At 43.6% G+C, this 25,312-nt stretch overlaps 1 long non-coding RNA gene across 1 annotated transcript in view; it reads right to left on the bottom strand.

The window, feature by feature from the left end:
* The window catches only part of LOC148224148 (uncharacterized), a 122,715-nt gene extending 113,132 nt beyond the window's left edge, over positions 1–9,583 (bottom strand). The window contains exon 1 of the long non-coding RNA XR_015802831.1: positions 9,478–9,583. This is a non-coding gene — a long non-coding RNA (uncharacterized LOC148224148). The remainder of the gene's footprint in view (positions 1–9,477) is intronic.
* Positions 9,584–25,312: the final 15,729 nt, after the last annotated feature.

Raw genomic sequence — 25,312 nt, 5'->3', positions numbered from 1 at the left:
CACACACACAAAAGAAACCCACTCTACCACATGTAATCACTCCCTCTGAGAAAACAAGTTGCTATGGGTTGTGCCGAGCTTCCTGAGCACTCGGGATAATGAGGGAACAGAATATATGCCATGGGAGTTCAAATCTGAGTTTACCAGCACAACACTACTCAAAAATTTTGAAATTCACTGCAAAATGCTACCTGGAGTTTTTGTGGCATCCAGAATAACCTTAACAATACCTTCTTAATCTCTCACCAAGAAAATAAAAGCAGCACAGATCAGAAATAAAAGGTGTGCAGCAACCTGCTAGTGCAACCTATATGGCTTTGCTCTTTTGTGCTGAATATTTGCTTTATGCACAACTTCAGCAGGCACACAGGGCTGGGAAAGCCAGCACAAAGAAATGCTGGAGGCTGCAGCCATGTCCAGCAGCCAACAGGTCCCTGGGTCCATGCATGGGTGATGCCATAAAGAGGAGGTGACAGTCCTGAAGGAAACCTGGTGGCATCCCGAAATCCCAGCCTCCTGTTTTGCACAAGGAGAGGAATAACCCAGAGAGAAAACAACTCATGGCCGGGTAGTGCTGAGATCCAGCAGAGGTGAGCAGCAAGAGCTGCTCTGGCTCTGACCCACATCCAGGGGACCAGAGCACCCCTCTCCTCAGCCCTCTGCACAGAGATGAAGCTGAGAATATTATGAACAGCTCTGACAAAAAAACAGTTTAAAAGCCAAATAGTGCTTATAAAATAGAAATTAATAAAAATTAATCACGAGTCAATCTATTGATTGATACTAATATCAGAGGAGGGTAGCTGTGATTTTAATACATTCCTTAAATGTAAACATGCCTGTTTCTTTGCTCCTAAAAAGGTCTTATTTTTTGTTTGTATTCCTTCTAACTCACTGTTCTTTGACTGTGCAGCACAATGTTGCAGTTAGAGCTGTCAAGCATCCTGGAGTCATAAGTATTTTTCAGACCCCTCATTAACAAACAAGCTTCCAATCTCAATATGTGTTATCAAAATGAGATCTTTTCTCAACAGTTGACAATTATGTATTATACAGTTACAAGTTTACAACTGGTGACACCATATTGTTAGATTTTGGTCCTGACTTTTAACAATGTGCTGCCTAATTACATTTTGTATTATATGCTGAATGTATAGGAGTATTTTATTCGTGGCCCCGCTTTATTCTGCAATTTGTTTCTCAATAAATGCAAAATAATAAAAGCCCAAATCCTAGTGTGTGGAGTATTTTTATTGACCTGAGTGTTCTGCTAGTAAACACAACTTTGATGGTTTCATGAGTGAAAGTTTATTAGGCTGTGTTCGTTTTAAAATACAATTACCAGGGGACTGATGTTGAAATCATTTCTTGCAAGACAAACTCTGTTTTGGATGCTTTCCCAGCCCAAGCACCACAAGGAAAGCAAAATGGCTATCTGGACACATGGCATTTTGCATTCATTTTTGCAGTGGCAAATGTTTAAACATTTTAATGCTGTCTGCCACTTACACAGAAAGAAAACAAAAAGCCAGCTGTGAAAGACCTGCTCCCTGCTTGGTGCCTTCAGGGTAGCCCTCACAAATAAATGGTCAAATACCCTCCTTGTAAGTCCATCCAATTGGTAGATACCAGTCAGCCCATCAAAAGAGTGACTAGAAAGTGACAATCTATTGCCTTGAGTTGTATCATATTTCTCAATTAATTTATTTTCACTTAGTTTTATGAAGCCATCCCCAGACTTCATCTCTGAGAGTTAGAGAATTAGGTCCAAATGGTCCTGCCCAAGGACAGTTTCCAGCATTACTGGAAGGGCCTCTCCAAAAAGCCACAACATCAGCCAACCACAGATCTGGCAGCACCTTTAGGGAAGGTGCCACTTCCCAGGAGTCCTCTGGGGGAAATAGGAAGCAGGGGATCATGGCAAGGGGAACACAATGGAACTGTTTTGAAATACCCTCTGCTCCCCAGACCCCTGAGCTGCCCAACAATAACCTGACCCCTGCCAGCTTTTAGAAACAGCATCATGTGGTCTTATAAACTTGTATTTTAAGCAAGAGAAACCCTTCTGCCTGCCCCACAAAGCCATAAGGTCACATGAATACCCAAGTTTTTAGCTTTTCTCTCTGCTGACAGCAGAACCAGACTCGCTGGTAGCAGGACAGCCCCTCACTGAGCCAGCACCCATCCTCCTCTCTCTTACCTTGGGGTGAGCCATGGCTGGTGCAACACCTGTGCTAAAAGGTTCCTAGGTGTTTACAAGGCCCCTTGAAATAAGGTTTGGGAGATTGTCAGGAGAGCATTCACTCGCTGAGGGGAAGATCATCACCGAGGGAGGCAGGAGCAAGAGCTGTGCCATTCCCCTGCCCACACACCATATTGTCTTCCTCCAGCAAAGCTACTCCAGAGGCTTTCTCTGATGCCAAACAACACGAGCGAGGAAAAAAAAAATAAAAATACAGCCTGGTGAAAATGTCCTGTCTGTTCATTTCCACAAGCACTAGCGAGACATTCTCTAAAATCATACACATGTAAAAAGATCTAGAGGTTGCTGGTTAGTTTGTCATACATTTTTATAGGCTTTTCTGAATGGTTTTAGATTTGACATAGTAACTGACTGTTACTAGAAATAAACTGTAAGTCAATTCCATGCTTCCATAATTCACTGCCCAGGGTTGTTCAAAAAGATTTAGTGATACTTGTGATAGACAGCAAGCCTCTTGATGTTTTCATTTTCACTTAGTGCCTGTAATTCCTCAAACTTGCTGACCTCTACAGAACAGGACGGAAAAGGGCTCCAAAACTTCTTTGAAGGCACTCACTCACCAAAATATGTGAAACACGCTCATTTGGCTTCTTTTCTTTCCAGGGCACAAACAACAATATGGGAATAAAGCAATTGCTGTTCTTTTTCAGAAGGTGACTGTTGTTATTATTATCTCCATGACGGATCGTGTGGTTTTAATAATTTATAATGGAAGAAGTTAAACCCCCCCTGCAAACCAAAAATGTATTTTTGTGACTCAGAATGTCAATTCTCCTGACAGCTGCATATTGATATTTCTCTGACCGAGTGCCTTCATTTTGAACTTTAACCTGTTTATAGACGTTTTCCTCTTCTCTCCAAAAGTTAACAGATAAATTTTAAAGGCTACGGGTCTGGATGTAAAGATGCACAAACAGATGTGTGCCTACGGAGCGTGCGACCAGGAATCCTGGCTGGTCAGGCCTAACAAACATTTGAACATTCAAATATTTAAGATACACTCACATTCCTGGTGCGTGTGCACGAAACCCATGCAGAGGGCAATGCACATTCCTGGTGGGGGAGCTGATGGCCATGAACTATTTAACTGTAACAGTAGGAAGAGGTAACAAGCAAAACTGCTGTTGCGGCTCCTCTTAATGCAGGGTTCCCGGGACAAAAGCACCTTGATAGTATCAGCACGGATCTGTCATTACGATTTAATTACCAGCAACAGGCCACTGACATTCGAAACTGTTTATCAGATTCCGATCCTGAAGGTGGACCGGAGGCCACCTCTCCTTCCCCAGAGGGTATTTTTTCCCTCGGCACAAAACGCCGGATGGTTAGCGCCGGGCTGGCACCGCACCTGGAAACACGGTCCCTTGTTTTCCTGGCACAAGTGGAGACCTTCCCAGTGGTGCTGAACACCAGCGAGGGCTGTGGCCTCACCATTGCCATGGAGCAGATGGGAAGCAGCCAGGATCCGTGCCTGAGCTCGATTGTTTCGGGAAGAACCAAAAAGCAAAGCGTGGCAGCCCGGCTCCCAAGACGGGGTGTAGCAACAAGAAACGGAGCTGTCTTGGGGTGTTTTTAAGTAACCTGGTGATTTTAACCTGACTGGATGGAAACACCTCCAGCACAACCTGACCCTGAGGTGTTTGCAGTGGGGATCATTCTAAAAATTACAGGTATTTCACGACAGAATGAACACGATTCAGCTTTACACCGTGCAGTCCTGTGCAGCCCTCTGCAGCCAGAACTCACAAAAATTATATCCCAAGAGTCTTGGGAGAACAAAAAAAAAAAAAAAAAAGACAAACAAACACAAAAGCAACCCCACGCCCCACAAGGAAAATTACTTGGAACAAAATCAGGAAAGGAGTAAAAAAGAAAGAATTACAGGCATCGCCATCATATATTTTCAATGCATTTATGCATCTGGTTATTAAACAAGGATCTGAAAAGAAGGTAAGAGAAAAAACTCAAATTGAGGCTTTGGATGAACTTCAGCATCACACAGATGATTCTCCTCTATTCCTTTTCTTCTGTGCATTAACTATTTAACATTGTTTTAGTTTTCCTCTTTCAGAAAAAAAGAGAAAGAAACTGCAGGCTTTGCACGCCCAGCAGAGCCAGCAAAGATCTTTCACAACCTGTCTAGCAAGCCAGTGGCTTGCTGAAAATCAATCAGTTAACAGAAGCCAGCACTGCTGACTCACAGCCATTAGCTTTTGTTTGGACATTTTCACATATTGCCTAAACTTTACTTTTTGTCTAGAAGGTTTACACCAAACACCTTCATCTACCCAGAACCAGAACTTGGATGAACCTTGTGAGTCCTTTCCTACCCAGGATATTCCAGGATTCTCTCACTTGCAGAGGAACCCAGCAGAAAAGGTCAGTTGTGACTCAGAAAAAAAAAAAAAAAAAAGAGGAAAGAAATAAATTGCAAAAAGGTGCACTGGAAGCTAATGTGCCTCTTGCACTTTTAGCTGGAGTGCAGGAAAAGCCCCTACACACAGAGACACATAAACACAATGCACATTTTTTATGAATCAGGCCTTTAGTTTTAATTGCTTCTTACTATATAGGCCAATTAAGGATGAGTTGGCAGGATGAGGATCTTTCTCAGCTCATTTGAAGCTAGGAAAGGTGGAGTTTGCTTTGCTGGAGGCTCCCATTCACACAGTTGGCTAAAAAAATGTGAATGTCATTAAGCACCCCTAGTAAAAATCCTTGTTCTATATAGGTAGAAAAATAAAAGCAGGAGACCCAAAAGCTCCCATCTGACCCCATCTCTCACTTTCAAATAAAATCAATTACAGTATCTCTACTTGTCTGAGCTTTCAGAGATAAATACCAATAAATACAGATCCAGAACTGCACCTAGAAAAGTCTTAGGTACTCATGTCCTCCGAGAGCTCCCCTCCTTTCATCTATGATTGATCCTCTTCACCTTCAGAGTGTGTCGAGGTCAGAGCTTAGTTAAGAATTCCTTTTAAAACATATTATAGACACTTTTCAATATATGCTGTGCATTTTGCAATGCAGTGGATGATTACAGAATCACAAACCCAAAGCACATTAATTGTGGAAGCAATCAGCCTAAGTGGTGAGTATGTAGAGCTCACAGATGTCATATGGGTAAGGAAGCATCTTCCAGATTAAGACACCATTTTTTTGTCGTGTTTTGGGGGTTTTTTTACAACCACTTTAAGCATTTTCAAACAAACATAATTAGCAATGAGGACTGAAATGGGCTTGCAAACACTACACTGGAGTCAGACAGTGCCTTGTGACGTTCCTTGTGGCTGGAATAGAAAAATTCTGCACTCGAGGTAGCAGTGAAGGATTTTTCTGCAGGGAGCTGGAATGGGTGTTAGACTGCCCTGCTGCAGGTGAGGAGCTCCTTTGGCCCTGGTGCCCATGCCATAAATCTGTATTAATGGCAAACCATCAAACCAGAGGGCAGCCAATGTTAAACCACAGCCAGGCTGGGCCAGGAGTGAGTACAAGCCCCAGCCCACACCATGACTGAGAGTTTTCTTAGCAAAAACCAACACTCTGCACAAGAGGGAAGGTTAAAAATTGCACATTCAAGCCAAATTGGAGCTTATGAAGCAAGTGGTCAGCACTGCATTGGCAAGAAAAAAATGGGCCTCACCTGCTGCTGGGAGGGGTCTTTTAATCAGAATTTTCCAGAAACTGAGAGTAAAAGATCTTTACAATCCCCTCCAGTCTCTGTATCTGTGCATCTAAGAGTTTAAAAAGCTTTCAGCCTGATTTTCCCAAACATCTACAGCTCCCCAGGTAAATAGCGTGGGTGGCTCCTCCAAAGCAGGCCCCGGGTCTGATCCACTGCTCTGCTGCTGCAATCACTTAGGAATGACAAAGAAAATGAAAACTTGATAAAGAAAATTAAAACCTGAGCAAAAGTGAACTCTGGAATTCTAAAACTTAAAAAAAAAAAAAAAATTGGAAAGAAGCTTCCAGCTCATGATAAACATTATAATGAAGCCTCTAATTTTCCTAATGAAAGCATTATCTATCAAGATAAAAGTAAAATGATTTATTAGATTTTCAAACATCATAGAAATAAAATAGTAAATCAGTCCAGGCAGTAATTATTCTATCTCAACTTGAAGCCATTAACTCTTTGCCTGCTATAAAGACATCCTAACTACTCTTTTTAAACCCATAACCCTATAAAATAGCTTTATATAATCCAATACTAAACAATTACTATTTACTTGTACAGGAGTTGAAATACTTTCTTCAAAATGCGCCTGAATTCATGAGAAGAGGAAGCCCAAGGACCCGTCTGGGAGGGCTGAAATGCTTTTCAAGAAAAAAAAAAAACAAACTGAAATTACGAACTCCTGAAACTCTAAGGAGGGCACCTGGTCACTGCCAGCTCTGCTCCTCATCTCTCCCACCTCTGTTTCCCTGCACTCATCCTGCTCTGGCAAAAATCAGCCTGCTGTGTTCACTGTGATTTTAAATGCTGCAGGTCTCCATCACTTCCCTCTTATTAAAGCACAGAATATACTGCTTGTTACTACACGAAGTGTCCCCCTGCCCCCCTCCCTCTCTCACTAATGGCTCTTTTCATGATCTGCAGCAAGCATCATTTAATCTGTGAAGAATGGAAATTTCAGTGTTTGTATATCGTCAGTTATTACCTTTTATTTCTAAATTGTGTATTTGGAAGAGGAGGAAGGACTTAATGCCTTTATTTGCTGCAGAGCAAATGTTCAAGGATACTGCAGAAAGCAGTTTATCCCAGCATAATTTTAGAGGCTGAAACTGGAAGGTGCTCCAAGCCCCTTGGCTGCCATCCCCTTGGCACCTGCTGCCACTTCCCACCCATTGCAACCCCAGTGTTTGGGGGCAGAGGGGCATCACATCCACGTTTTGCATTTTTCCTGATCACTCTTCTCTGTGCCAACAGCCCTGGAGGAACTTCAGAAGCCAGGCAAGCCCCCTTGCTACCCCTCCATGCCACAGAAAACTCCAGCCACGCTGCTCCTTGGTGCTCCATGCAACCAAAACAAGGCAGCCACGGTGAAGTACAGATGGATACCAAAGGCACAAATAATAATAATTTAGAAAGTCTGCAGGCAGAAACATCTGAATCTAACTGCGTGTTAAGCAAGGAGATTGTAAAGTCCTCTTGAGTGGCTTAGGAAATTCAGGCACAAACAAAAATCTACGAGGCAGCCTAAGTGTTGCCCTCTCCATATTTAAGCCAATGAATATAAGAAGAGGAATTGGAATATCAAAAATAATTACGTGAAAATAACAGTGTTTATTTTCCCAAGAGATTGCCCACCTGCAAGTTCTGGTTTTGCCAATGTAATCCTGCATTTGTCTGAGCAAACTGACTGAGAGGGATTAGAGCAGGACTCAGTGTGCTTGTGCCAGGGCTCAAATTCAGCCTGCAAGTTTCAGAGATCGCCAAATTATTATGGGAATTAGTCAAGGGAGGAGTAGGAATTTAACCTAAATGCTCATCCTTTGGTGACTTTAAGGTACAGTTAGTATCATTATTTTCCATCAAGCTTCTGAAAATTATTTAATTTTTTTTCCCTGTTTCATGCCAAGGTCTTAATCTTTACTGCACTGGCAGTGAGAACGTTTTAAAGAATCATTTCCCGAGACACATTTAATACATTTCCAGTAAATTGTACATAAACCTGTCCAGCTGGCTGGGTCATTTCATCAGTGACACACCCACTGAGTGCAGGATGCCACCTGAGATTTACCTCAATGCTTTCAAAACCAGAGCGATGATGGGATAAAGCTTTGCTAATGTGTGAGTGCGATGGGGAATACACTGATAACTGCCCACCAGGGAGTACAAGGATCTTTTTTAGGTTTGTTATGGGAAAGATTACACAGCGGATTAGACAAAGGGGGTCGGAGATCAGCACTGAAATTACACCGACTTTAGGAAAAGCAGCATTAAAAAGCTGGCTGTTTATTTCAAACCACTTAAGAAACAGACGGTGAAGTTTATCAAGTGTTTCTGAGCTGTGTCCTGTACTGCTTTCAGGGACTGCTCCACATGCTTGGGAATACAAACAGAAGTTTTCACAGGATGAGGGTTCTGAGCAGGATCTGCCATATCGGGGCAAAATACCAACAGTGACTTCCTCACAGTCAGCTCTGCTGAAATTGCATCAATAAAGAATGTTCAAGATGAACATTTTTAATGGCTCCTCTTATGAATATATTTGCTGAATCCAAGCAGGGGGGAAGAAAGAAAAGATCTTTTCATTGTTCACGAGCTATTCCTGATAAAGAGTGCAGAGGAGGCAAAGTGCTGAGGAAAGACATCCCGCTGAAGCCAACCCACGGTGCACCCCAGCAGCCTGATTTTGGGAAGAAGTGGCTTGTTTATGGTACAAACACAATCTTTTCCTGCAGGTGATCTTGTACCTTTGCCAGCAATGTCACCAGCAGAGTATTAATGGCCATGGGGACCCCACATGTCCCAGCAGGAGATGGAGTTTTGGAGCAGCAGGGGGCCCTGAGCAGTGACAGTCATGGCTGTGTGAAGCATCAGTACCTGGTGACACTGAAGTCCTTAGTGAGAATTTGGGTGACCAGTGATGGCCCAGTCCCCTCCTGCTGTCCCCACCACCACTGTCCCCAGCTGCCTGCCTGCCTCGTGGAGTTCTCAGAAGTTGAGCCAGGCTGGCGTCCTCCTCGCTGTTCATCACCGTTGTTTAAGTGAATTTAATAAAATTATTTTCCTAAACTGTTTTAGATGCCATATCTATAATCCATAAAATTTATTGTGCCTTTATGTAGAATTATACTGGAGTTGAATATATAAATCAATTTATAAGGTCTAATGACATACAAACGCTTAAAAACTAAAGGCGATGTAGTAAATTCAAATTACCATTACAAATGTAAGCTTTGTAGTCAGTGTGTGACCCGCTAAGGATTATATTTAACTCCCCTGAGAGTGGTTTATCATAAAACTTTATACTTTTATTACAGTGAATTATTAACTCCTCCATGATGTGAGTCATTCCACGCTCTGACTATAGCTTTTTTAATGACACTATAATAGACATCTTGCTAATAGCAGTAGGATTGCTACCTCTGAGGTTAGAAAAAATAGAAAAGCCCAAAAAAAAGGAGGAAAAGAAGTGGAAAAGCAAAGATACATGCAAAAAAAATGAGAAAATGCATTTCTTAAAAGAGTGAACAATAAGTACCTGTAAGAAGTTCCATCCAAGGCCGAGCTGCGTAGAGGTCATGACAATCTTCTGGCCACGTGGAGAAGCAGTGAGCTGAAAAGGCTGGCATCTGAAATAACCAAAATGTTTTACCATTAGAAGATATAAAAATCTGAATTATTATGATTATTTAATTTTTGTTAATGTGGAGAAGGTTTCTTTTTCCTCCTGATGTTCCAGTTCAATCAAGTGACTTTAAGATATCTTTATACAAAGTACTTGACAATCATTCCTTCTTCCAAGGAAGTTTCCATAGACTTTTCCCAATCAACATTTGCACTATCCCCAGTGATCTGCAGTTTAATATTGGTATTTCCAGACCCTCCTTTGGCTGGAATTGGTCCAAAATCCTGGGAGATTTCTGGGCTCAATGACAGGACAATCCAGGCCCACGAAAAGTCCAGGGTTCACTTCATTACCAGAAGAGTAAATCCAAGAGAGGTGTTTCACTTCACCTCCTTCTTCTGTGTTTTATTCCAAATTTCAAAACAGGTCTGCCCAGCCAGGAAATGTCACCCTTCTAGATGAATTTCTCTCTCCAAAAGCCAAGCTCTGCTCCAGTTACATTTACAACAAAATTGACTGGATTTAAGATAAAGCTAGCCCATTTTTGACCAGATTTCCACATTTTACAAGCACAAAGGATTTTCCATATGTTTGAATATGATTTTAAAATGGCATGCACACATTTTTCCATAAGAGAATTCTACTGAAAAGTGACTAACTACAATCTGAAGCATGCCAAGTCGTGTGGCATTACACAAAAATGAACCTGTGGGTATTTTTAAATGATCCTCACAAAAAGAAAAAAATAGAAATTCCCAGTTCTTGTATCTTCAAGATTTTTTTAATACTTGTGTTTACTAAAACAGTCAAAGAAAAAAAAAATAAAGGAGACAGTTTCCTATTTCCTCATGACACTCGTTAATCCATTTATAGTTCTCCTTTGCTAGCAACATGACCACAGAGCTACTGAAAAACAGCAGGAAAATTAAAACTGGCAAAGAGAGGTCAAACCTACCTGTACAGCAAAAAATCCCCAACAGAATAGGCTGAAACAGTGGTAATGCAGTACAAGTTCTCTGAAAATTCAGGAGTTGCTCAGAGCTATCTGTATGATCATCTTCCATTTAATAAATTTATTTGTAGCTGCTGCTTTTAAATGATTGCATTTTTTTCTCTTTTGGACAGAGGCAGCTGTTACCACTGTGGTCACTGGATGTGCAAATCCTTGCATGAAGATTGTGGGGAGAATAACCTGTAGAAAATTCAGTCCTGCCACAAAAGTTTGCCTAATTTATCTGTTTTTCCTTGAAAACAACTTTCATTTTCAGCCTTGCCAGGGCTGCAGGGAGGACTTTCAGGGCAGAAGGCTTGGAGCTACAAACCCTTTTATTTTGAGTGGAGTTGAGGATATTTGAGAAAACTATTAGTATTCCTAAACCCAGCATGGATTATACCAGAGCAGGAGACAACAACTCTTGTCTTGATGAATTCACATCTACCTCTACTTGCATTCTCAGGAAAGACTTGATGTTTAGACCTAAGCAAAAGGATTGAATTGCTGCATAGATCTAGAAGAGATCTGCCAAAATTCTGTGCTTTAAAAGAATTTCTTTCTGCTCAACTTCAGTTCTACAACAGCAAGAACAGGCTGCACCCTTTGTAACAGTGGCACATGTCCCTCTTCCTGCATTGACCTTCCCACCACTAAATGAGAATTTGTCTAAGCCTGCTGATAATTAAAAAAACAAACAAACCAACCAACCCTCTGCTCAGTGCCACTCCAGCAGGAGTTTCCAGGCCAGGACTGAAAGAAAGGAAAATTATGCCACGTGCAAACTCAGCCTGTGGAAAAGCAAAAAGTCTGCTGTTGTGACACCATGAAACAGTCTCTTTACACAGGTTTTATGGGGCAGTTTAGTGCTGTGCTCCTGTTTGGGGCTTTTGTGTCTCCAGTCTTTCTTTGTCAACATTTATTTATTTAACTATAAAGTCTCCATTGAGGCTAAGGCTTGTTTACAAGTGGTTCTCAGCCCAGAAAGCAATTAAATATTACATTTACTAAAGATGAGTAATGCTGTGAGGGTCAAGCCACGGTGACACCAGAGCAGAGCTGGGTGGCCACTGTGGATGTCACCAGTGTGTGTGTGTGTGCCCACCCTTTGAGAGGCACGGCTGGGACATGGCACAGAAAGGTGTCCATTTCCTGGAGGCAGCCCTGCTGAGGGCAGGCCCTGTTTGCTCATCATAAAACCTGGCCATTAACCCAGCTCACCAGTAAGTACACTGAGCCCTGGTCCAGTCCTGAGCACCTCACCAGGCAAATCTGTTTGCCTTCAAGGTGAAGGAGAAATGCACACACAGAAAAGAATTCTTTTTTTTTTATTTTTTTTTTTCCTATTAATGGCACTGCACATTACTGAGCAGATTCCCAACTTTGTGCTTTACCAGGCATGGGCACAGCAACTTGGTCAAGGTCCAGAGTTTCCTAAACTCTAACTCTGAACCATTACTTTGGTGAATTTTGATTCTCAGCTCTAATGCTGCTCCTCAGTAACTGCTGCTTTTGTTTTTCTTTTATTTTTGACATCTAAACGTCCTTGTATCTGAGAAGGAGATGGAAGAAAAAAATTGAGAAGTGCAGTGAGTGAATTCACATTCAAATAAAAGAGGTGCTGTACTTCAGGAAGTTATAAGCACCTGCAAACAGGAGTTTATAATGAAAATGCCTTTTCAACCATAACTGTAGCATTGTAGTAGCAATGCTATAGTACAATAAACTATCCTATTAAATCTAAATAGTTAGATTTGATAAGACAGGGGTTGTATATTAAATAAATGCCAAATTATTATAAAAAAATGTTTTTACTGAGGTTTAACAACTCTGTCTTATACTTGCTACCTTATTACCCCCAAATAAAATGCACATACGAGAACGTGTATTTAAACTATTGCATAAAACACATTAAAAAAAAAAGTTACAAATGGGTTATTCAAATATGGAAGGAGCCCATCCTTTGAGAGGTAAAGTTCACAGCTTTGGGTTAACAAGAACAAAATAATAGCTTAAGTGACAGAAATTTTGTGGTGCTACCGTAGCAAAATCCTTGAGGACATTTGAGTCTGGGGGCTTTTGGTTTGTTTAGTTACTTGGGTTTAGGTTTGTAAATTCAAGTTAAACCAAGGTGGCTCAGAAAAGAGATTAACCTTAAGCTCTATTTCTGGCCAACAAGAGATGGAGGAAATGTTGCAGCAGGCAAGCAAAAATGCATTGTTGACAAATGACTCCATTTATAGTCCAGATTTCGGACACCTTGTCCTTAGTCACCAGTGACATCTAATTTGTCCCTAAAAAAACTAGCCCTTACATCTTTGTTACTTTAGGCTTTAGGTTAAGACATGTGGATGTCCCTCATAAATCTGATCTCCTATAGGGCCTGTCTCCTTCCAGTAGCTTCCCAGTTGAGGGCAAAAACAACAACAAAACCCAAACCCCACCGTTACCCATTCTTTTCCTTCCTGTTCCGAAGACCTCATCAAGAATAAAGAAATTGTCCTAAATTTAGACATGTTAATCCCACGGTGTTTGTGTGAAATAGGTTAGTCAGACTGAGAACAAAAGGGAGGGAGCAGAAAGCTATAAAAAGCAAATGAAGGAGAGAAAAAAATATATCTACTGTACTTCAGTAGCCAGAATCACTGTGGGTATACACCATACAGGGACATCCGTCAGCACCAATCAATACGTGTGGTGTTAGTCATGGATGATAAATTTGAAAGGGATTATAACTGTAAACAGTGATCAATAGAGACTTGCTGGAGGAGACAGAGAGGAAAAAACAACCTTAAAATGTTACACGGTTAATAAAGTAAGGGGTCAGTCTTAAACAAAACTCCAGTGAGACCCACTTATTTCAGAGCTGTTTCTACAAGGAGGGGGCGAAAAAAAAGCCCTACCTATTTTCATAAAGCAATTGCTACTAAAAGGGCACATTATTAATTTACAGCATATTTGCTGATCCCTCTGTTTCGAAGTCACATCCTCCATTAATGTTTGGTTGGAGATGTTTTGCTGGATATAAGCTGGCATCCCCCAGACCCCCAGAGAGAAGCTTGCTCTCCTCCTTGCTCTGCCCCCCTCTCCTTCCCCCCCTCCTTCCCTACCACTGACTTCACTATGGGCACATGAGTGATCAGAGCATTCACAACGGTGACATTCCCCTCCACAAACAAATTCATCCAGGGCTTCAAGTAAAAAATGCAGAGAGCCTGTGCTGTTCACCCACAGATGAATGGAACTATCTGTCTTGTCACCAGGGGTCGTAGCAAGAGGTTACTGCGAGTATATACCTTGGCTTCTGTGCTGACGTTTGCAAGCAGCTCTCTTGCAAAAAATAAAATAAAATAAAATAAAAAATCCTGCCATATCAAGCACTTATCCAGTCCCTCTAGAACCCTTCTCAGATCATGTCTTTCCACACCTTTGGAGTCACAGCTCCAGGCTTGACATATATATTTTTTTTCTGCTGACCTTTTAGCGTCCTTTCTGCCACAGTGTGTAAACCATAAGCTGATATATGAAGGCAATTTTTAGTGGTGCCACTTGTATCTGAGTGATTGCACACGCTTTACGTTTCTGGCCTGCCACCCTTCCACCTTTTGAAGATCTCTCTATTTCTTTTAAAGGAACTGCAACAGAGGTGAAAGGAAGTTTAACTGCTTCAAGACTTTGATGGCCCAAGAGCACCTGTTTTGGGTTTTCAAGAAGATACGCCGCAGATTGGCTGACCAGTGCTTATGCTCAAACACTAAATCTTTCTTTCCTTGCATATAGACCTGCAGGGGTTGAAGGAGGGGAGAGGAAAGGCTGTGTAAAGCATTTTCCCAAATTTAAGCTGGCAGAGATCAGTGATCACAGCAGGGCAGCTTTGCAAATATGTTACCAATAAGCTCCAAAGATCTGGAGTTGCAGCCGCGGGGACTGCGGCTGACAGGGCATGGGCCTCTGAAGATTTTCATTGCGGGAGCTGGGGGATTCCAAATCCTCCTCTGGGAAGATTTGCAGCAGATGGCTTCACGGGGAAATTTTTGTGTTGCCTTTCTGCCTGTCCCCATCCCGGTCACAGCGCCGGCGGCGAATCGCTCAGGAGGACGCAAACGACAAGGTGGCATCGGCCATTCCTGGCGGATTTGCAGCGTGCCACAGAGGTAAAATCCCACACAGCCACAGGGACACACACACACACACAGAGAGGCATTACAATATTGCAGCAGCTCCTTCCTAATTCACTGGAAAACTCGAAATGCACGAGCAATGGCGTAGCAAGCCAAGGAGGACCACCTTGAGGCCAAGATGACCCTCTCGAGGATCACTGCCACCTCCCCTCAGGCAGCAGAGGCACCACCTTGCAAATGTGGAACCTCAAAACCACACAGCATCCAAAAACAGGGTCGCCATCTCTAGTGAAAGGATGGATGTGCTTCAGAGCCTGCAGAGCCCTTGTCACCAGCTACAGCTGCATGAACAGAGGAGTTGACTGCAGCTACTGTGAACTCCTTTGATCCCAAATCAACAGCAGAACTAAGAAAAGCACATTTTTTATCCTCACATCTCCTGTTCAAGAAATGGTTACCAGGTGGGAGAAGGAATAAGAAGCTGATCTGCCAGGGAACGATTGCAGAGAGAGTATTTGGGAAGTCTAAAAGTGTAACTCATGAGAAACAAAGGAGATTTGGAGAAGAGATGAAGATGGTACCATCAAAGGGATGTTGAGACTTTGGGAGGACAACACAAAGGAATGGGAGTAGAGAAAGGGGAAAGAGTGAGTTAGTAAGGGAAGAAGGAGAATCCACAGGGTCAAAAAAAAATCAAATAAAAAGTTGAATATTGTTATGAGGGAGCAATTCCAATAGATCCAATCCGGAGCCTTGTCCAAATCACCTGAACACGCAATGCCTATAAAGCAGAGAGGACTGGGTGCAGGATAAAGGTACAGAGTAAATGCCAAAAATCTATTACTTTTTAGCAGCAGAAGCAGAGGACCACATGGCTGCCTCCAAGTGGGGATGGGAGGTTTCCAACCTAGCAAGTTGCTGCGTAGTTGCCATGGGCACAATTTGTGCTCAAGCTGTGCGCAGAGGCCAGGATTTGGCTTGGAGCCCCTGGGTTAAACATTACCTTCCCAACGCTGAGCGGCGCCTTTCCTGGGCAGGGGGGTGATGGAACAAAATTCCAAGGGACTGCCTGATTGGTCACCGGCAGAGACCCCCTTGAGCACTCGTGTGGCACACACATGTGTCACACACACACACCAGAGTAAGGAAGGGAAGAGAAAGCACCAGGCAGAGACCCGACAAAAAGCTTTGACTCTGTCCTCCTTGGGTCTGATCCAAAGTGTGCTTTCATCACACAGTCATTGATTTAAGGGTCGGAATGAGCCCTTTCTTCCAATGGGAGCTGGATTCCCAGCTGCCCTTTTTTCAAATGCTGGCCTGGGCATAAAGGGAGTACAAGTAATTTTCATTTCAAAGAGGGCTGCAATTGTCCTGTATTTTAATGCCGGACACTAGGAGTAGCCTCTTCTGTGTGACACCGGGAAACATCACCCACCCCACCTCACCTCCAAGGGCCCTTCCTCCCCCTCCAAGGCATCCCCGGTACAGCCCAGGTTAGCAAAGGGGCAAAGCCCTGGGGGCCAGGCAGGCATAAAGCTGCGGCTCCTGTGGAAGGCTGTAGACTCGCACTAGTGGTCTAGTGACCCTGATGATATTGATGACAATTAGTAGACAGAGATTAAAATGGAAATGAGGGAAGGATTCGTCTGTCACTTTATCCATCAGCTGTAGCTTGCCCCAGGCAACAGACACACACTGGGCTTTTTGTTTTGTTGTTATTCCCTTGTTCAGCTCAGTTGGTTTCAGCAGTTTGCTTAGTTATTACTAATTTTTTCTTAAAACTGCTATAAAAAGGGGTTTTTTGCCAAATATCCACCACTGACAACTCACAGCACCGAGCGGGCAAACCATCCCTGGATGTGTCTGCTCCTGCTGCCTGCCTGATGCTGGGGGTGTCGAAGAGCTCCACTTTCTTCTGCCTATTCCAGTACTTTCTGTTTCTTTTGTTATTTTAATACCTGGGAAAGCAATTGAACTGCTGGGCCAGAGCCTGAAGGTCTCTGATTAACTACAGCCAAGGCAATGGCAGTACTGAGTTATTGTATGGCTGTGACTGTTCAGGCTGGATGTCACTTGATGGGGAGGCAGTGAGATGTGTCCCCTCTGAGAAACCTGTCCCATCCACTCTTCTTCTCCCAAAACTGTAAATTGCCACTTCCTGAGATTGGAAGACACATCCCCTAAATTTCTCCTGAGATTACAACTCATATATTCATCTTGAGGGACACAGGCAGGTTTTGTTTAATCCTAAAATGTCCTAACCTGGGAGAGAGAAATCTTGTGCAGCTATTATAAAATTCTAGGCCCCAATTAGCAGACCATTTTGGTTCACTAGTCCACCCAGAAGGAAAAAAAAAATAAATTAAATATGCTCCTGAAGCTCTTCTGTGGTCTGTAACATGGATCCATCTTCATGGCACCAACACTTCCCTCCTGCTTTCTGGTTCTCTCTTGTATCTCCCCTGCCAGAATATATCTCCAGGATGCAACTTTGCAACTTTTATTAACAACACCCTCATTCCAGTATTTGTGCATACCCTACATGTGATAAATAATAAGCAAACACACAGAGCCACCCTCCCCCTGAAGAAAAAGCAGATTCAGTATTCATCAAGTATTAGAGAGCAGGCTCACATCTGCCACGGTCTTTTCATGGCTTCTGCTGTCACCAGCTCTGCTGATTTGCTCCCGGGAAAAGCCTGGGCACAGACATGGCAGGAGCCAGGGAGCAGAGCTCTGGTCCCCCTCCCTCCCCACACACAGACACACACTCCAGATTCCCGTGGGACAGAGGCAAATAAATAGAAAGGATGCCTCTGCTGCCATCGGGGCACTGGCACAGAGAGAGCTCCTTCCACTTAGCACAGTCAGAGCAATTAGGGGCTCCTTCCTTAAGCTTTAAAAGTCCAGGCCATGGTCCTGATCCTGCAATGAGATGGATAAATGGCTGTCATTCACACAATTTCACTGTAGATCTTAAAAGAAAATGTTGGAAATCTGTGATTTCCCAACGGGAATGTAATCACTGTTATTGGCTGAAATCTTGCTGGAAAGAGGGACTGGAGCAAGGCAGCAGGTATTCTGCTACACCACCAGAGGAGTAGGGAAAGATTTCTACCTCCATCCACACATTTCCCAGTTGGGACTAAACCTGAACAACCTGATTTATTACACCTGCTTTTCACGTGGTTAGCTGCAAATGTTTCTCAGGTTTCTACTGCTGTTGATGGACTACTGACTAATCAAAAAGTCAGGAGTGCAAATTTGCAGTACTGGCTGCTAGCCAGTTTGCCCATAAAAGGTTTCCAAATGGTCACTGAGCCCTTAACCCTGATGAAAACAGCAACAAAGACACTGCCCCAAGCTCCTGTTCCTGCCACAGCCTCCCTCTCGCTTTGTTGCATGCAAACATCATTGGGTTGCTTTTTTATTTTTTTTCAAAAAAAAAAAAGAATACAATTCCAGAACATGCAGCAGAGAGGCCTTTCTACTCATTAAAAGCTACATGTGGGTGTGAATTATTTTATATCCTCCTCGGAAATTATCAGACCACCTCAGAAAATGATTAGTTTTCGCATAAGGTGCCAGATCCTCTGGTCCATTTAGGCTGCTTTATGCCACTTTGATGGCTCAGCTCAGCCCTAAATAAAACAGGCTTAATTATCCTTAGGATTTCTCCTGCCTTGGGAAATCTCCAGGTAATGTGGAAATGCCACAGGGACTCCTACACCACCACAGCTATTAGCGGCGGCGAGCAGTGGCGGGGAATATCCCCACGCCCCATTGATTTCCTGCTGCCGTGGCTGTGGGCATCTGGCACAGATGAGGGCCACCCTCGGGCTAATGCTGTTTATGCCAAGGAAAAGCCTGAGAGTGGGACAGCCCCAGGATCACTGCTTGAAAATAACCCTGTGAGGCTGAGCCTAAATCAAACATGAAATGCTTATGGCTTGGTGAGAATGCCACACTCCGAAAGCCCATGGCTCGTGGGAGAAAAGGCTCAAAGCTCATGGCTTTGGAAAATGTCTTCTCCTGTTTTCCAAAGCTCTCACTCTTGCAGGAATACAAGGGACATGGAGATGTCCTCAGCCTCAAAATAAGCATCTCTTCTCAGAAAAAGAGCCATGTCTGCCACTGTCACCCTAAGCAGTCCCACTCCAAAGGGATGCTTCCAAAGGTCAGGGTGCTTCTTTTACACAGAGGCAGCACAGGAGAACCCCCCAAGAGCCCTATGAGTGGGGGCTCCTCTGCAGACACAGCAGACAAAAACAAGGTCTTTCAGGGCAAAATTCTGCTCATCCTAAAGAAGATGCCTCGAGGTGGCCAGCAGAAGCACCATCACTCACACAAGTGGGGGACCAGCTCACAGGCTTACGTTGCAGGCGCTCCCGGTATTTGGGGTAGGATGGGTGGGTTTGCAGGTCTGTCACCTGTATACATGACAAAGACACACAGAGAGAGAGAGGAGGGACTTACACTGGGGCACTGAACACACCACAAAGAATGGGGCCACATCTCCTTGGCAGAAACCCACAGCCTCTTCCCACTGCATACCCCAGGCAGTTCACTTCCATCACGAAGCGGAGACAGGGTTATTTGGGAGCTCACATTTCACTCGCCTTTGTCTGTCTGCCTTCCCGAATCTGCAAACATCACTGCCGTGGAGCAGATCTGTGTCACATTCAGAAAGCCAGAATTTCTGCATCATGCTTAAAGGAAAGCTGAGATTTTGACAAAACTGATGGGCAAGCTCCCCTCGCACTAGAGAAAGTTTCTTATGCACCACGGGCGAGTGGGCGAGGGAATTTGTTGAGACCTGTCGTAGCACCAACAAGAACTAAAAAATCTTGCAGCAGCTACTGCCATCTGAGCCTGTCAAATTCCACTGCAAACAATATGTCACTCTGCTGGGGAGGCGGCGAACAATCTGAGGGTGAGAAAAAGGGACGTCTGAAGTATCCAAAAAACTCACTCCAAAGGTTTTTAAAAAGAAGAGAGCCCATCCACGCACACGCACGTGCACGCGTGCACACGCGGTGCCTCTGGCATTCTCTGGAGAACTGCAGCTTCCATGTTTCCACCAGTTATTCAAGTATTCCCCAAGCCCCCTGGTTCCAGTAGGATAATGTCAATTCTGGCACATCTTTCTTAAATTCATGGCCAGGGAGCACAAATACTGATGGAGTAGGCAGGATGTAAAAGCTGTCCACCTTTCTGCCAAAGTGCAGGATAACAGGCCCTAAAAGGACCAGGCCTCTTTTTGACCCACCACTGGTTTAACCAGGTTCTGAACAGTACACTGGCAGAGGTAATGCCACATGCTTTGCTCCCTCTGGGGCATTTGGAGAGTTTAAAAACAGTTGAGAAGAACAGGGAGGAATGGGGACATCAGAGCCCCAGCTAGTGGCCCCATACTCCAGGGGCATTTTCCTCTGCTTTCAAACTCTTTCTCCCTCAGAGCTGCATGTGTCGTCTTCCACACTTCTTTGCTTCCCCACCATATGCAGTATTCCCAACAAGCAAACCTTCTCCTCTGGAGGCACCCAGGAATGATGCCAGGGCTGCAGAGGAGAGCAGGGAAGCCCCCTTGCACTGGCCTCTCACCAAGGGATTATTAGCCAGCAGGATTTTCAAAGGTTTTTCCACTCTTTCCAGGCTGAGTGTTAATGGTTTTCCATTAACTGGGTTTTAATATCCCAATGCTTTTTACTACATCAGAGCCTTGCAAAAGATACCATGGTAAAGGATCTGTTTTGGAACATATTCCCAAGAAACACAAAGCTGACAGTTCCCATCTGCTTTACGAATTGGCCCTTCCAGCAAAGGAAAATCCACAGGCAAGGGAATATGGCTTCTGACTTAAGTGCAGTGCTCTATATAAAATTTAGGAGGAGGAGGGTGATATCCCTCTCATGATATCTGTTAACATTGTCTCTAGGAAGGAAGAGGCAAGCAACACAATCATACAACAGCTTTGCCACAGAGAGAGAAATATCCTGCAAAACACGTGCTGAAATAAAACCTGAAAGTCTAAGAAGAAAACAGAAAATTAGAAACCTGTGTCTACTGAAAAACAGACTAGAAACAAAACAGATCAACAACTCACAGAGCAAAACAGCATACAAATTGGAACAATCAATATGAATAACAAGAAAACCAAAGCTGAGGATCAAAATCTAAAGCACACTTGCTAAGTCCAAAATAACCACATTTCTCTCTGAAATGCAAGGCCAAAGCTGCTTCTTAAGGACAAATCATTGATGTTAATTACCTGCACAGGTTTGGAAAGGGAAAGCAGAAACCTCAAGCTCTTTCAAGGGAGATAGAGAGTGGAAAAGGACATCTTTTCTTCAGTGTGCCAAAGCAAGGGCTTTTATTCTCGCCCCCCCCCCTCCCGGCCCCAGCAATTGTTTCATAACCACAAATATAGCCAAAACCAACTCTCCACTCCCCAGAAAAATACCTGAGTTGTAGTACCGATTTCTCAGAATAAACACACTCCAAAATTACACATTTGAAAATTATAAGAAACCTCCTGAGAACATTCAGCTAATGAAACCAAAGCTTTTGTTACAAACACTGTATGTCTGAGCAGACCAGACCTTCCTAGCCTGTAACAAGATTCCCAATTTCTCAGACAAGCACAAAACCACCTTCTGTGTCGCCTATTTTAGTCGCAGGAGCACCTCTCCTCCCTTGTCAGGTACCATCTCACAGCCCCGTGGAGTCTTGTTAACTTTCTACCTTTTGTGCTTCTCACTGTTCAAAGATTTCTAAAAACTGCACACAAGAAAGAATTGCAGAGAAACTTGTCAAGGCCGGTCGGTCTAAAGTTGGACCTATCAACCGTGATTTGCTTTAGGAACAAACACAAGCAGTAGCCTCTTGCCCCTTTTCTCTGACTGTCAGCAAAGAAAGGGGAATCTCTGAAAACGATCTAAACCCCATTTTCCTGAGCACCAGTTAGCCCAAGAACAACTACATTGAACCTTCAATTTAATACCCCCAAAATTGCTATATTTTTCCTTGTTTCATATAAATCTGATTTGTCCAGATATATTTCAGGTTTTCACAAGTTGATTGAGGTACGGTTTAAAAGAAATATGATCCTCTGCCTTTTCAAAGGGATGGGTATTTTTATACCGAGATTCATTCCCCGCAGCACGGGTCCAAACACAATCATCACCTCGAAAGGGAGAGCAAGGTGCCCAGGAGAGGAGTGTACCTGGCTTCACAGCGCCTGCGAGCAGCACCCTGAGAATAAAACCGGGTTTGCCCCCCGGTATTTCCTCAGCCAGTGGCGATCGTGCCTCTGTCTGCAGCAGGAACGCCCTTAGCAAAGGGATTACTGGTCACACCTCTTCCCGCTGTGCCTAACCCTGGAGGCTTTGCCTGCAGGCATCCCTGATGCAGGCAAAGATTAAAAACATATATAGGTAGGGACACGGAAAGAAAGGGGGGGAAAAAAGGATGAAGGGGGTGGGGGGGTGGGGGAGAGAGAGTGAATATGTAGGGGAGAAAAAGACATAGGACACCTGGAGACTAGCCATGCCTTAGGGAGAAGAGTGGGTGCCCCAGCCATCCAGCGGAAGGGCAGCAGTTCTCACATCACCCTGCCAAGTGCCTGCTGGAAAGGCAGGCAGTGCGGAAAGGAATCCTATTAGGGAATAGGATGACGCCAAGCAGTTGTCTTTCTCTCTGTTTTTAATACGCCCTCACCACTACGCTGGCATTTCAGGGAGCCTGTGCAGCCTCGATGGAAAGCCCATCCTCGGCTGCTCCCGTGGCTCTGACAGGCTCGTCCTGGAAGGCACGGCAGCAAGTCGGAGCCAGGTGTGGAAAAATAAACCTCCCTGGCACGTGCCTGATCCACATCGTTCCCCAGTTGACAGGAAACCTGGCGGGGAATGCAGGGCTCAGCATCAGAAAGGTGCGACCCTGAGCCCGTCCCTGAGGAGCGGGGGCCACCGCGGTGCTTCACCAGCACCAGGGACTCCCACAAAACAGCCTCTTACTCTGCTTTAACGATCCCATTAAAACAATGCACAACTGGAGCTAACTTGGCCCTCTGTAATGTGTTTGTCACCGGTCCCATCCCTCTTCAGGCTGTTGAAGCTGGCGACAACTCGATTTACCACTTGAAGAGAGCTCTTGGGAAGTCATTTGCCAGGCTAACTGTGGGAGAATGGTATTTCAACGGGACACATGCAAAAATCGCTCCTTTTTCCTCAGCACTCCTGCCGTGAGTAACTTGGAAAGAGCCACTTGAGTTGGACACGGCAAGCTCCATGTCTCCTGCTGCCTCAGGGGCGTTTCAGAGGAGACAGCACAGGCTCCAGGTTAGAAATCTTGGTAAGCCATCTGCCTGATCCTGCTGATTATTCAGTTTGGCCCTAAGACAGCGATTTTGGGACCTTCAAATTCACCAGCTAAGAGATGCCTACTTATTTTTTGTTTGGTTTTTTTTTCATGTCAAGGTCTCCTGTCCCCAATTCTCGTGTCTTTTTAGTCAGTCAGATTTGATTTACCCCTCGTTTTGTTGGGGGAGGCTGGCACTAAGCAACTCCTCTGAATCTATCCATCAGTTGCCAGGCAAAGTCTGGAGCAGGCAAAGAGAAGCAGCAAACAAAGTGACTTCAGAGCAAGGCTGAAGAAGGCATCTGAGAAACTTTCATTTTCAGAGGATGCACAGGGCTGGCTGGTGGCCCGAGAGACGCTCTGAGCTGGAGTGGATGGACTCTGTTTTCTCACCTGAAAAGATTTCTTTGGAGCGATGTGCAAGCGGTAATGAAGGTAAAAGAAACAAAACCGTGGTTTGGAAGTGCAATGACAGATGGTAACAAAGAATAAAGTACAGCGGTTTTGAACAATCCTCCTTAAGAAACATAGCTGCTCCCTGTGGAAAAGCATGAAAATGGCCCCACAGGAACCAGAAAAGGCAGAAAATTGGCGAAATACTATCTACGGCTTTGAGAGTTTATATGAACGACCAAGACAAGATTGTAGGGATAGACAAAGTGCATCCCTGTCAAGGAAGTTGTAGGAAGTCTCTCTGCAAAGACAAGTTGGTCAAATTGAGCAGAAGCCAGTGCAGATATGTGATCTTATAGGGCTCCTCCTGCCCTATGAACTGCAAAAAGTCAGAATATTTTGCATATGTAACCACTGCCTGGGCAAATGGTGTAAGGCTTTTAGTTGTAGTTCAAAGGCATGCTGTTGAGAACAAAATTATAAAAGCATCCACTTGTACGAAGGGAATAAATTATTTAATTGCTTATACACTTCTGCTAGAAGTTAGATAATAAACAAGAGGAATCAGAATGGCTGATTTATGAGCACAAATTTTACTTGGTTGATATTACTAGGAAAACTCACATGATCAGGACGTGCATAAGCCAGCTCAGTGGGCTCAGGTGTGCAAAAAAGAAAGGGTGCAGTGCACCACCTCAGAATCTCATCACCTCTGCAAGTCTGTGCAAATAAAGATTTCACTGTGTAAAAGATTTCAGCTGAAAATATCTGATGGATCTGTGTTCTTAAAAACGCTCTGGAAGGAGTGAGCTACTTGATCCCTGCTACACCCCAGCAGAACAGTGTAAAAAGCACAATGACCAGCTTCTTTAAAGACTTATTTATCATGTGTTGGTAAAAAAAGCTGTGTTAACATATGGGACTTCAATCTGAATGGCATATGCTGGTGTTCTCAGGCTACCAGCACTAAAAAGTCCTCAGAATTTCAAAAATTACAGGCGGCCAATTTCTTAACTCAACCCAGCTTGGGGTAGACTGCCTAATGACAGATCCAGAGGAACTGATCCCAGATGTTTGGAATTAATGGTTGCTCAAATGCCAGCGATCATGACTCGATCATATTTGTTGTCAGCATCTAGACTCGACTCCAAAGCAATGTGTGTGTTTATGGGCATTCTAGTGTGTACATTCACATAGCTGCTGTTGGACAAAAATCGTTCTCACAATACTGAAATAATTATGAGCAATATCAGCTACAGAGGGGCCTTTTCATGGTAATCAGAAAAGTGTTAAGAATACATTTGTAGATTTCAAAGGCCACAATTTCGCAACCAAGAGACAAACTGACAGTATTTAAAAATTTCTCTCAGTTTAAAAGTAGACATAGAATGAAAACACATTTGTTTCAACACAAAGCACTAATGATATAAAGGAATACTGATAATAACAATTATAAACCAAAAGCTAATAACTCTAGGAATTTGACAAAGGGAGCCAGAAAAGGGGAAAAAAAAGAAATCAAGGAAGAAAGAATATCTGGGACTCTTAAAAGCATACTGAGAACAAAAATGTTGTCAGCTGTTACTGGAGAAAAATAGTAAAAATGTAATAATAATGAGGAAAACATGTAAGAACTCAATGAATACCTGTCTTCCATATTTGGAAAATAGATTTTATATGCATATTGTCTCAAAACAATGAATCACACTCAATCTCAGCAATGAGTGACTTTAAAACAGCAGCTAGAAAAGGGAGAGATTTTGAAGTCAGTCAGTTGGAAAATGTGCAAAGAACGGGCATGGAAGCTCTCCACCCCACAGGGACACGATGGGATTTACAATATTCCAGAAGACCAAAGCAAAGTAGCATTTCTCCAAAATTTAAA

This window comes from Sturnus vulgaris, chromosome 3, assembly GCF_052056855.1.
Source record: "Sturnus vulgaris isolate bStuVul1 chromosome 3, bStuVul1.hap1, whole genome shotgun sequence".
Lineage (NCBI taxonomy): Eukaryota > Metazoa > Chordata > Aves > Passeriformes > Sturnidae > Sturnus > Sturnus vulgaris.
This window is presented reverse-complemented; position numbering and strand designations above follow the sequence as displayed.